Source organism: Triturus cristatus, chromosome 2_1 (assembly GCF_964204655.1).
Source record: "Triturus cristatus chromosome 2_1, aTriCri1.1, whole genome shotgun sequence".
In the NCBI taxonomy this organism is placed as follows: domain Eukaryota; kingdom Metazoa; phylum Chordata; class Amphibia; order Caudata; family Salamandridae; genus Triturus; species Triturus cristatus.
Window position 1 is genome coordinate 870,515,593 of NC_140581.1, and position 13,775 is coordinate 870,529,367.

General features: G+C 44.3%; 1 long non-coding RNA gene across 2 annotated transcripts in view; it reads right to left on the bottom strand.

Annotated features, from left to right (window-relative positions):
- Positions 1-8,060: 8,060 nt before the first annotated feature.
- The window catches only part of LOC146866011 (uncharacterized), a 101,384-nt gene continuing 95,669 nt past the window's right edge, over positions 8,061-13,775 (bottom strand). The window contains exon 4 of one of the 2 annotated variants that reach the window (XR_014976747.1): positions 8,061-9,895. This is a non-coding gene — a long non-coding RNA (uncharacterized LOC146866011). The remainder of the gene's footprint in view (positions 9,896-13,775) is intronic. The other variant, XR_014976748.1, reaches the window with a different exon arrangement.

Genomic DNA, 13,775 nt, shown 5'->3' on the forward strand with positions numbered 1-13,775 from the left:
CTGCACTATGTTTACAGCACCTCTCTGAACCTCACACATCTCCCTCAACATATCCAACCATCAGGGCCGGACTGGCCGGAACGTGCATCGGAGGCTGGAAGGGTGGGGGCCGGTTTTGCAGCGGTGGGGGCTGGTTTTGTTACTGTGGGACGGTTTTGCAGCGTTGCTGCAACATCAGAGCCCAATAACAAAAGCAGAAGTAGTCACACTTGCCACTCCCCACCCTACCCGGGGCTGGTCCGACAACATTGCTAGGGCTACTTTGAGTTCATAGTCCGGCCCTGCCAACCATACACTGCGATCAGGTGACCAAGGACCGATGCAAATCAGAGTGCTTTGCAGCCTCGTCAGGGTTATGAAGCACTATACAAATGAAATAATACAGAGGAATGCAATTATGTAATGTAGTGCTAGAAAACCTATCAGTGCAAATCAGCACGAACGAAAAAAATGCCACTCCCCAGCTAGTTTACCCAAACCTGCTCCATGTCACCAGCTGGCAGTTTACAAGGATTGAACTGATGCGAGGACAATTTCTGACCAACATCTTCTGCACTTTCACCAGCAAATGTCACTGCACTTCTCAAGCAGAACTAACGTCAGTGCAATATTACAGTGGCGCGCGAGCAGTCTTATATAATGTAATCAGGCTTCTGGGTTCTGTAATGCGCTTGCAGCACTCAGTCCCTTCAACCTGCATGCCCCACTCACCCCCCCCCGCACACCCACACGAGCACTGTTCAACATCACCTCATGTTCGAAATGTTCCTACAACCGTATAAACGATCCCTGTCTGTGCTGTAACACAAGCACCCTAAAATGTTCATAGTTGTAAAGATGGAAACTAAACCTGAGCTAAGATGTTTTCACGGAGTTTGTTCTTTTGCTCCTAAAACCCTGGAAATCGTCGGATCGTCGTCATGTTCAGATAATCCTGTATTTCACAAGAGTTCTTGCATGTGCTGTGACGCAACCTATAGATTGCTGCTCTTCAATTCAAAACATTCGTGCTACACCCTCTTATTACGTGAGTATTCTGTGGGCGACTTCCCCCTTTGTTGCTCAATGCAACTCTTGCACATGGATTCAAGTTAGGAGGCAATGTGCTGTTGGGAACTTTTGGTATAAACCGTGGATAAATGCATGTCATTTAGTTCCTCGGGTTTCGTAAGTACGTGGCTGTTCAGGGCTATATGCAGTAGCTTGCTCTATCTGGTGAAAGGTCCCCGCATTATCTTATCGGGAAGTAAGTAAACCTGCTCGCGTTCTTTCTCTACCAGGAAATGTTTTCTTTTCTCATTACTAACACAGTGATAGAGTTCCCAAGAATCCTTGTCTACGATCACACGACCACTCCCCTCCTCACGTACTGGAAGGAATCATTCTGCGCCAAAAGACTGAGTTCCACTCACTTGAAGTGAAGACAATTACACATGCTTATTCTATCAAAAACCTGTAATTACTGTAGCATGAAAGTGAACTTCCGTCAAGGCCTCCTCCATGTACAGGGTACACTAGTGTTGGCTACTGAGCCCCGTGCTTGAGCGGTTCTCTCCTGAACCCGTTGAGCATGGCTACAGCTAGGTGGGTGCCAAAAAGAGGGGTGGGTGCCATAAAACAATCACCTTTCCTAGTGCACTGAAACATGTTAAGATGGTTGTGAATTTTGCTAATGGGGGTGTGAGGGGCTTTTCCAAGATGTGTTGTACTGTATTGAAGCATTGATATAACGCCTTCTTTCATTTCAAATATTTTTTTATTCTTTTTTTAGAATAATCAATGTTGTGTAATACAGTAATTCAATTCAATAAGCGTCACTTCACCGTATACATTTGGAGAGATCTTTAACGTTTCCAGAAATCATTCTGCGCCACAAGATTGAGTTCCACTCACTTAAAGTGTGGACAATTACACATGCTTATTCTATCAAACACCTGTAATGACTGTTGCATTAAAGTGAACTTCGATCAAGGCCGCCTCCATGTACAGGGTACACTGGTGCTGGCTACTGAGCCCCGTGTTTGAGGGGTTCTCTTCTGAATCCTTTGAGCATGGAACACTTGACAATGAAGGATCTCATAAGTATACATTATCACCACTTAGTTGTCGCCTGTGTCGGCCCTGTGTTGCTAGCCTCTGAGCCGCCTGTCAACTCTCCACTGCTGCTGTTGTGCCAGTACCACGCTGTGAACTGGATTCTCACCCCCACATTAATGGCAGAGCCTAGGAAGTCAACATCTATGCCAACCTGTATTTTATGAAGCAGGTGTCTCCTTCTGCACACATTTCAGAACAATACATCTGTCAAGCAGTCACCCACAAAGGATCCTACATTAGGTGTGCCTCGGCAAAGATGTTATGGATTAACAGATCTCTCACCCTTGACTTTGTAAACATGGGTCATGGCGGTCCTAAGACTATACGGAAATATGTGTCCCCAACATCATCTTCAACATTTTGTACATTATAAATTTGGAATGGAATGTATACGTCTATGGGGTATCTTCAATTTAACACAGAAGAGTAATCCTTGTCGGAACACCATCAGAATGCCATGATTCAGTGCTAAATAAATGCGCATATCTCCTGCCACCCATTTTCTGAAGCAAAGTGCACTGTAAAAAAATAAGTGTTATTTATCTAATGTCACCATATTGACCAGTGTGTCGCGCCATATAAAATTGGGTTGTATCGCCCACATTGTTGTAGTAGCTGCCACCCAGATGTTCAATGCCGTTGATACACTGACATGTTCTTATATCCACATCCTGATGGTCCAAGTGAAATATGACTTAACTGCATGATTTCCTCTTCACAGCTGCAATAATCCAGCAACCCCTGGTGACCACATTCTGGACAACCCGTTAGCCCACACTGGGGGGAGAACCTGCAAAAAGCAATTCAATCCTCTTCCATTTGTCAGATAGATATGGCTGAAATGTACACTTTAACAGTGCCCAGAGCAGTCTTGCTGGGCTAATGAGAGAATACACAACAACACTTCAGATAAGGGTGCAGCAAGGGGATCGAACTTTTTGGAAACACACCAAGCTACAAATTTGTCCCAACGGCAGGTAATACTGTCTTGGTTGAGGGATGCCTGGCTGCCAGAATGACATCACAGACTTCAGGAGGGAGGTAAAAAACTGTCAACTGTCACCACTCAATCTCCACTTATGAAGGCGGAGTGTGCGCATGTTAGGGTGTAGGACCCTGCCCTGTTGCTGCAAAAGTAGATTCTCTCGAAGGGGCAGCCTGGCTGGGGGACCGATGCTCAAGCTCAGGAGGTCAGGGTCGCATAATCTCCATTACCAATCTAGAGCCACAAGAATGACTTGGGCCCAGTCGTTCATGATCTTCTTCAGAACTGTGGACAGGAGTAGCATCGGCAGAAAGGCGTACAGGAGGCCTAATTTCCATCTGAGATGTAAAGCGTCTTTGAGTGAGAGTTGCCTTGGAAACTCTAATAAGCAAAAGTACTGACATTTCATGTTCTCTGCGGTGGCAAATGAATCTAACCAAGGTTCTACCCAATTTCTGAGGAGACCTTGAACCATCTCCGGATGGAGACACTATTCGTGACCCGCTTGACATTGATGGCTGAGTTTATATGCTCTGGCTTTCAGAAAGAGGGAAATACCCTGATATTTCAGCCATTTCTTGAGATGCAGGCCATCTTGAAACAGGGTCCACGACCCCAACCTGCCTTGTTTGTTGTAATACCACATAGCAATGGTGTTGTCTGTGAATAACTAAAATAGCCTCCCTTTGATGGAAGGAAGAGAGGCTTTCAATGTCAGTTGGATCATTCTCTACTCCAGCAAGTTGATTTGAAACTGAGACTCCATCGGAGACCAGAGTCCTCTGATCTCCACTTCTCCCAGATGGCTGCCCCAGCTCAGGAGAGACGCATCAGTCACTTGTCAACTCTGGTTGAGGAAGGGCGAGGGGTCTGCTGCTGACCTAATCGGGGTTCGTCAGTCACCACAGCAGGTCTTTTGAAGTTCCCTCGATATCTGAACCAGGTAAGAGAGATTCCACTGATGCTACACCCACTGGGACTTCAAATCCCACTGCAGAGCCTGCATATGCCACTGGGCATGTGTTACAAGCAGGATGCAGGAGGCCATGAGGCCCGGTAGCCTCAGAGTCAGTCTCACCAAAATCCAGACTAGAAGCTGAAACATGGGAATCAAAACCAGAATATCCTGGATTCGCCATTCTGGAGGAATGCCCAGAACTGTCCTGTATCCAAAACAGCTCTAATGAAACAGAGCATTTGAGAGGGAGTCAGGTGTGACTTTGGCATGTCTATAGAGCATCCTCGCAAATGCAGGAGGCCGGCCGTAGTCTGGAGGTAGAAGACGACTGTCTGGGGTGAGCACTCCTTTAACAGCCGTCATCGAGCTAAAGGAAGACTAGAACCCCTGACTTCCTCAGAGGGCTGCCATTACCTTGGTGAACACTTGAGGGGCAGTAGTAAGGCAAAAGGGGAGCACTGCAAACTGATAAGGTTCGTGGCCCCCCATGAACTGCAGTTAAAACCTGTGGGCAGGCAAGATGGTGATATGGAAGTAGGCATACTGCAAGTCCAGCGCTACCATCCAGTCTCCAGGGCCGAGTACAGAAAGAACCTGAGTCAACATGAGCATCTTGCACTTCTCCTTCTTCAGGAAGAATTTGAGAGAGCACAGGTCTAGAATAGACCAGAGGCCTGCATTCTTTTTGGGCACCAGAAAGTACCGGGAATAGCAACCACAACCTACTTCAGATACCGGCACCCTCTCAATGCTCCTTTGGCCAAAAGAGCTTGAACTTCCTGATGAGTAGGATGAGGTGGTCCTCCATTAGCCAGTCTACAGATGGTGGCATGGGCAGCGAGGATTCTAATAAAGAGATGGAGTAACCACGCTGAACAATCAGAAGTATCCACTTGTCTGATGTTGTGGATTGCCTGTAGGGCAGGTGATGTTTGATCCTGTCACCAACTGGGCTCCTGTGATGGTATGAGGGCAAACGAAAGTGGTTTGAAGCGTGCAGCTGCTGGGGAGGTGCTGGCAGACTAGGTTGATCTGGTTGACCCACGAGGCTTGTTGGAACCACGTCAGCGGCCACAAAAGAACTGGGGAGCCACGTTAGCCTTGGTGGTTGGGCAGAATTGGGTTGGCAAGGGGCCATGAGAGGCTTAAGGCCCTTGCCATGGCTCTGCTGTCAAAAACTGCTGCAGCGCGGAAACTGCCTTTTTGCCAAAGAGGTGAGTGCCAGCGAAGGGGATGTGCACAAGGGATGCCTGGACATCTCCCGAAGACCAGTAGACCTCAGCGAGGCATGGTGTCTGAGTGCCACTGATGACGCAATCAATCTGCCGAGAGAGGCCAGGCTATAGCAAATGCTAAACTTGGCTGCATCTCAGTCATCTGCAATATCCTGTGACAGCATGGCTCGAGCCTCTACAGAGACCATGGTCTGCACTTGTGCAACTAAATGCAAATTGTGGGTGGTGTTGTGGACCTAGAGGCACTCAATATTCACTGACCGCAGTGCAAGGCTGGCAGAAAGGAACATTTTCTTGTAAAAGGTATTCAGCTTCTTGGATTCCCTATCCGGTGGTGTGGTAATAAATGTGCTTTGTGGGGTTGACCTTGGAGGTAGGGGCCCGGACAACCAGGCTCTCCGCGGTAAGATGCTGGGTGAGGAGAGCAAGATCCCAGAAGCTGGGCAATTTTGGTGGGTAATTGTCAGGTGAACAGGCGCCCCTGTGCACTGCTTGACCCAGGTCCTGGGCAGGCTCAATTAAAAGAGAGAAAGGGTTCTGAGGGAGTGGCTCCTGGTTAAAGCACCTCTCTCAAGATGTTCATCTTGACTGTCATCGAGGGCAGCTGAAGGCCTAGGAACTCGGCCACCCTCCTTACCACTATGGCAAAGGAAGACCCTTCCTCTCTAGCCACACAAGGAGGAGAGAAGAGGCCAGTGTCTGGTGAGGTGTCAGATCACTGGCACCCACAGTTCCTCATACCAGTTGTCTTCGGCCTCCTCAAAGTGGTAGCCATTAGAATCCTCAGATCCTCCCCAATCATAGCCAGGCCTATCAAAAAAGGTTGAGATCCAGCCGGCGCCAGAGTCGTATGATGTATCGGGTATGATGATGGGGTTGGGGGTGCCAGGAACTATGTCACTAGATCGGGCTCCGTGGAAGGTCACGGTCCTGTGATCAGAACTGTTCTAGATCAGCACTGGATCCTGGGGGCACTACTGACTTCGGGGGCGGAATCACCGGCAGAAATCCAAAGGGGCACCAGCCGGCACATGGAATCCGAAGGTGCTCCAGAGGGTATGGCCTGGCCAAAAATGAGGTGCATGTCATCATAGGACTGATGGAGTTGGCCAGGAGTAGCTCTGGCTGTGTAAAAATCAGGGAAGTGTGGAGCAGACCAAGAGGCAGGCTCTGCGTTGGAGCAGGACTTATAGTGACATCATTCCTGCACCCCATTTGAAGATTTGGGCCAGCACGGTGAAGTCGAAGAACTCTTCAACTTCTTAGACGTCTTGTGGAACTTACCCAATGACTTTGAACGTGATGATGAGTGCCTGAAACAGCTTAATGTACAGACTCTGGACCTTCCTCGTGATCGGGAATAGAACATAGTGGGGGTGGCCGGCAACAAGGAGTTTCAAGGAGCGCTCCCTCAGCGCCTGCTACCCTGAATTTGCTTTTCAGGAAATATCTCCAACCTGACATCTAACACTTATCCATGGGTAACCACAACTTGATGCTATGACGGATACTCCTTTGTTCTAAGAGTCACCTAAACACCCATCTCTATTATTGTATATATTTATGTTATCTGTAAATCACTCCCATTCCCTTGTCATTCTGGTTTACATTATACAAAACTAAAAAAAAATTTTAAAAAATCACATAACTATCGAATAAACATTCTTAAGTTTCAGAAATGTCCTTTGGCTATTTCAGAGCCTCCACAGCAACCATCTGTATGTACCCTCATGTTGAGGACAAACATTTATGGAGAGAGATGGTGGAAATTAGCACATAAAATTTTGACCCGCAGTACAAAGGAAGCTGAGTGACAGAGTATAACTGTGTCAAAAAACGTGATTGTCGCGGACCTGTAGGTTAATTGGCTCTGGAGAGGTACATATGTATATCCGGAGCATGTGTTTTCATAGCAGGTAAAAGCATACAGCTCTGCTGTGAAGGACAAAACTATACTGGGGCAGGAATGAGATCTGGTTTGTTTTGGGAGGTCTAATGTCTCACCTACTGGGCACTGCAGGGCTGAGGGGGAGATCTCTCTAGGGGCATGGCAAGGGCACAGTAACAGTGCACAGAGCTAGCAAGAAGCAGCAAACATTTTCTAATAATGCCTTGGTAATGTGGTGCCATCGATCTGCTGCAGGATACTTAGTTTGCATTCTACTATTGGCTTGAGCACCTGTGGTAATTAGTGTCATGATTGTTCAATGTGCATAGGGTGAGTTGTGCAGTGATTTCTCAGTCAGTCTAAAAAGACAGGGTCAGAGCGTTTTGACCAGAGGAGACTTGCTGATTGATGCCTAACAGCAGTACCACAAGTGAGGTGTCCACTGATCTAGTCTTGCATCCTCGTGCCCAGTGAAGAAAATACAGAAATAATGGCTGCACGTCTTTATCCCTCATCCAAGACATGCTAGAATGTGCTCACCCAAGTTGCCAGATCTCCGTGTGGCTTTTTTCTGCTCTGCTTCTATTTTCCCTAGTGACTGAACTCTAATGAATCCACAAAACACCACTTCACTAAATGAGGACTGTTGGGCAGGAATTACTGCCCCTGGTGCATTCCACCTATATTACTATTGCTGACTATGCCCAGAACACTAGATTGTATTCTTCACTCTCGTTCTATGTAGTATATATTCTCAATGTCTCTAACATTCATACTTGCCTTTTTTATACCTATCCGTGTTTCTACTTATCCCAACTAACGCTGGTGGATTAGGATATGGTGGGTGGCAGGTCTAGTCTCACAGTATTTCAGTTCTCCAATTCTGTGTTATGTTGGTTTTCTTTTTGTATTTCTGATTAGGCTACAGACACCCCTCTCCCAAAAGAGTTACAAGACTAACTGTGGCTTTTCAGGATGGGAGTATCATGTCTCTTCACGTGTCTTCGGTCTCGTGCCCCATCAGATCTCGGCAGGTTTGTGACTGCTGGACTGCCTGCTCTTGTGGTCACGCCTCTTGTTTTCATTCACAGGCTGCCAGCTCACTACACGGCTCCATTCCTTGTAAGCATAAAGGCCATTTTTAAATATTCGTAGAGGATGTACTTGAAGTACAAATAATTCTGGCAGTATTTAATTTGTAAAATAAGTGCAAGGAACCAAAGTTCTGCTAGGAACCAGCTGCTGGGGCTGCCTAGTGCCCGGGTTGCCCAATACCAAAGACACCAAGTTTTTTTTCTACCTCACGTCTCTTTTTTCCATCCCCGTACCTTTCGGGTCTCTTTACCTTACTCTTGCTGGTTCTTTTTTATTCCTGCTGCCTTTGTCAATGTTTTCCTATCATTCTCTCCCACCTTCTTTCTCCCTTTCTGTCTCTTGCTCTGGGTCAAAGGGCCAGATGTATCAATATTAGATTTTGCAATTCCATAATAGCGAATTTTACCGATTCGCTATTATGGAATCGCAAAATGCAATGTATGTAGGTTTCGCAATAATAATTGCGATTCCTACATATACCTTATTTGCAAAACGGCCCTTTTGTGAATGGGAAAACGCTTAATACATTTGGCTCAAAGTGTGATGTCACAGTCCCCAAATAGAGCGCCGGTGCCCCTCATCTGCAACAACCTACAGAAATGAAGCAAATTATTGTCAGATGGTGATATAACTTGCACAGTCGCATAAGTTATATTAATGCATAATTTTAGTTTAATATATCTTTCTGTCTCCTGTATACAATTCCATAGTTGTTAACTAATTCGAAATAAAGTTTGTTAAACAGTTGTTAAATAATTATTAAATTATCCACTTTCACGTGTTTAGGTTCTCCATTGTTGCTGTCGATGTGTGTTAACAGGGTGAATATGCTACTACTTTGAGCAAATGGAAAGTTTTGTTCCTAAAGATGAAGGTGAAAGGTTCAACAGACTTCAAGACTCGCCATTAGCAAATACAGTTTTCAAATCAACATGTGGAAAACACAATAAGTCTCGGAGTTCCAGGCCAAGGACCTGTCTATTTGACCTACCAAATCAGGTAGTGCTGAAATTGTACTGGCTCCATACGGAAAGAATTCTGGCAATGTTTGGAAATTTGAAGGATGACTTGAAAATAGTACATTCTGTGTTACAGTATAAGCCCAGTGCATAATTTACTGCCTGCTTATTTTTTCTATTGGCTCCTATGGAAGAACTCTGTCATTTTCAGATCCTGACCAGCCTTTCTATTTGGTTTTATTATATTTAAAAATAATGTTCTATGTCGTCGGAAGGAAAGTCTTAATTTTATTAAAGACACGCTATCTTATGTTGCTATCTTAAATTGCTTTCATTTCAATAGCAGCAGTCAAGATAAAAAACGACAAATCTCATGAGGACAAGCAACAGGCCACCCAATGTGCATAAAAAATGTAATAAGTGCACCAACCAATAGTATAGTCCTTGTATGTGTAATGTCCTGCTTGACTGTGAACATCCCTCTTTTCTTCTGCAAGAAGTTAAATAAGACCAGCAAATAAAGGGAAATTTGACAATAAGATAGAATGAGCCAGAGTAAACGTAAACAGTTCCAGGCAAAAGTTCTTGAGAGCAGATCTCCTGGAAGGATCCAAGGAAGCCAGAAGCTGGAAGAAATCCAAGTGTAGACATAGGATGTAGTTGACAAAGATGGAGCTGCTGCCAGGAAGGGAAAAAAACACAGATTACCAAGTGTTGAGGTGAGATAGTACTCCCCTCCATGTCTTTAATACAATTAAGACTCTGATTCATAATTTACTAAGTAATTCTACATTTTATGTCAAGACTGGAAGCTCCTATTATGCTTGTTTAAAGCATGTTTATTACCAAAAGAGCTGCAGTAAGAACAGGTTTACAGTAAAATGTTCTAAATATTTTGTCATTAGACCAGTCAGCTGATCTCAGAATGTCCTCCAATCTGGAACCTGCCCAAAAGACTATAGAGACCATGGCAGACCTAGCAGAATGAGCCCCAAAGGTGGAAATGCCAAGGGCATAACCCATCTGACCCAACGAGCCAGGATGACAGAGGAGACAGGATTATAGGGCTTAATAAAGGAAATGGGAAGTTGGGATTGGGAGGACGTCTGTTGCTCATACACCTTGAGACATTGTCCAACACAAAGTTTAGGTTGATCTGGAAAATACGGATAAAGTACAGAATTTAAGTTAGTTTTCGTGCATTTATTAACAGTAAACATATCCCCCTTGGGGGTGTATTGGCAAACGGACACATCTAAAGCTTTGACATTTGATAAACATTTAATAGAAATCAAACACAGTAACATAGTAAACATTGCTGAACATTTTTACAGAAAGAGCTGCATTAGCAGGCTATGAGAGAAACAAAGTCAAAACATCCCACAAATTATTATACTTTGGACAAGGAGGTTTAGCAAATTTTATTAATTTCAAAAGACGACAGATGAGCGGGTGTTCTCCGACTGGTTTGCCGTTGATGTAGGGATGGTTTGATGAAATAGCCGATCCATATAAGTTTATGGTCCTGTAAGAAGAATCTGGAAGAGAGATCTGAATAGCCTGGTTTGTAAGAGATTGGATTCTAGCTAAATGACATTGGTCATGTCTGATGCAAACCTTTGAGGAGGAGGAAAGACACTTTGAAAAGGTGGAACATTAAACTCTATAGGATAACCTTGAATTGTGTTGAGAACTCAAGGGCCTGCAGTTATTGTTTGACATTTTGGAAGAAAAAACTCAAGACGGTCCCCCCAGGAGGATGGCCAGAAGGGAGACTCACCTTATTGATTGTTATTTATGAAATTCTTTTGTCCTCAACCTTGATAACCTCTAAGTCTTCGAGGGTAGAACTGTGGTTTGTGGTCTTGATAGCTGTCTGAACTGAAGGAGCCTCTGGATCCCTGATTAAGGTAGGGATGGCCGGTAAAGAAGCTCCTGCCTCTACCAGCCTGTGCAAAAACCCGTTGAGATTACCCCTTTTTTTAAAGATTGCTGGGCCTTGCCAATTGAAGAAAATGTGGTCACATATATACTGAGGTCCTTGATAAAAGAATCTCCAAAAAGTAGACCATCAGCTGTTATTCCTGGATCAAGAGTAGCCGGATTAGCTAATTTGGGATCCAACTTTAAAAGAAGACCTTTTCTGTGTTCATTAGTTATTGCGGAGTTGGCATTAGCAAGCAAACAAAAGGCTCTCTGAATCCACCTAGAGAGATTTTGTGAATCAATATCCAGAATATCTAATCTGACGGCGTCTGCCATATCAAATATGCGAGCTAGTGAACCCACTGGGTCTAGTAATTTTACTTGGCAGGTGGACCATGCCTTGTCAATGCCTTTGCGTGAGTCTTTACCAAATTTTGAAAAGAATGTGAGCAGATACAGGTCAATAGACAGAGTCAAAATAATGTTAGATGACAGAGATGGTCTTGGACACACAGATCTCAATTTACTTCTGGTTTGTTTGTCTAGGGGTGGGCGGAGTTTTGAAGAGATGTAATCCCCTATGTGGGCGGCAGGAAACCACTTAGTGGAGTTTAGGTTTTGAATGAGCCTGGGATCGGACATAGCAGATCTCTTAGTGTCCAGGTCTGTTTTTGCAACAAAGGAATCAATTTTAGGTTTTTTCGGAGGAGGGGAGAAGAAGGACCAGAGACCCCAGCCATATCTATAATGTCATCTGCATGCCCCAAATCATCATCAGTGTCCAGAATATTAGAAAGTATTATTTGTTGGGGAGCATTTTGACTATTCTTAGTCTTAGACTTGCACTTAGCACATGACTTGGTATTCCCCCCCTTTGAGGGAGGCCTGGGAGGAGCAATGTCCTTAGTCTGGTGTGAGGAAACCTCACTGTTTGAACAAGCCAAATCATTATTGGGGGTCATGACATGTTTCTTATTAACAGGTAAAGATAAACATTTACATTTGCTGCTCTCCCCCACAGAATGAAGCGATACCAAAGGGGATGATGGACCAGGAAAGTTTAAACATCATGCTCATCATTGAATTTTCAATATGTTTTTACATAATTCCCATGGAAGCCGCAACGGCTTGTTCAACTGAGGAATGAATAAAATCATTCAAGTCATTTTTAAAAGCTTCCACGTCATCATTGTCATTATTTGATAAAGGGGAGCTATTTATTTCCATTTTAATATAAAGAAGCAAACCATTCAAGCATAAATAGGGCTAAAAACCGCCAACAGAACCAGAGGAGGCAGAAAAAAGGCCTTAACGACCACCCATGGTCCGTGTGCTTATTGAAGAGCCACAAAGAAGCAGAGTGAAAGCAGAGAAATCGGCCACGCCGCTCCAGGCTGGTCAACGCAGGAACCACAGCGAGAAGGCAACAAAGTAAACCCGGTTGATAAGGAAGACCACTTGGACCAGGAGTGCGAAGGAAGGCTGCAACCCAGGCACAGCATCCTAAAATGGCTGGGGCGTATGTCGTTGAGGGAAAAGAACGCAGCACCACATGCGCGAAGTGTGGAGAGAAACAACGAGCGCAAGGCGCTCAATTGTATTGCACCAGAACAGTATTCCACAATGATACAACTAGTATAATTTTCACATATTAAATCAATATAGACCATAAATATATAACAGAAGGTACTTATCTTGACTGCGAGCTGCAAGAAAAGAGGACTGTTCGCAGTCAAGCAGGACATTATACATGCTGTGACTATACTATTGGTTGGTGTAACTATTACGTTTTTATTCCAATTGGCAGGCCTGTTTGCTAAGCCTCACGTAGTTTTTTATCTTGAATCTGGCTATTGAAGTTAAAGCAAGTTAAAATAGCATAATAGGAGCCTCCGGTCTTGACATAAAATTCACTTTAAATGTCACAATATTAGTGTATATCAGTAAAACTTCCAGATAACAATACGATGCAACTTTTCTTGGTAGCCTTTTATTTTGGTATCATATCTGCAATTTTATTTGCTCTGTATGCCTGCAGGTTGGTAATCAAGGTCTATCACTATTCTGCCTACTTGGTGTTTCCATAACAGTACGGTCAGCTATTTACACTACCTCTAGTACCATGTTTACATGCAGACTACGGGCCTGATGTATGAATTTTCCATTTACAACAAGTGATTTCAAATTATGCACTGACTGTTTTTGAACAGAAAGGAATTTGCAAACTGACCTTCCTAAAATTCCAAATAGTAGTGGGGTGCAATTTGACCTGCCTCATTAATATGCACGAGGCAGGTGACAATTGCACCCACTACGATTGGCTAAAGTTGTAGGCATGATGGCCTGCTGGGGTCAGCAGACCACCATGTCTGTGATTGGTTTTCAATAAAGGAATATAAGGAAACAGGGCACATTTATGGAAAAATGAAAAGTTGCTCAAAGTTAAACAAACGCATTGTGGGCCCGATTCAAAGAACTAACTTAAGACAAAATCCTAAACTTACTACCAATTACTCATTTTGGTATTCACAGAAGGCACTTACTCATTGATGAGTAAGTGCCTTCTGTGAATACCAAAATGGTAAGTGCCTTCTGTGAATACCAAAATGAGTATATGCCTTATGTGAATACT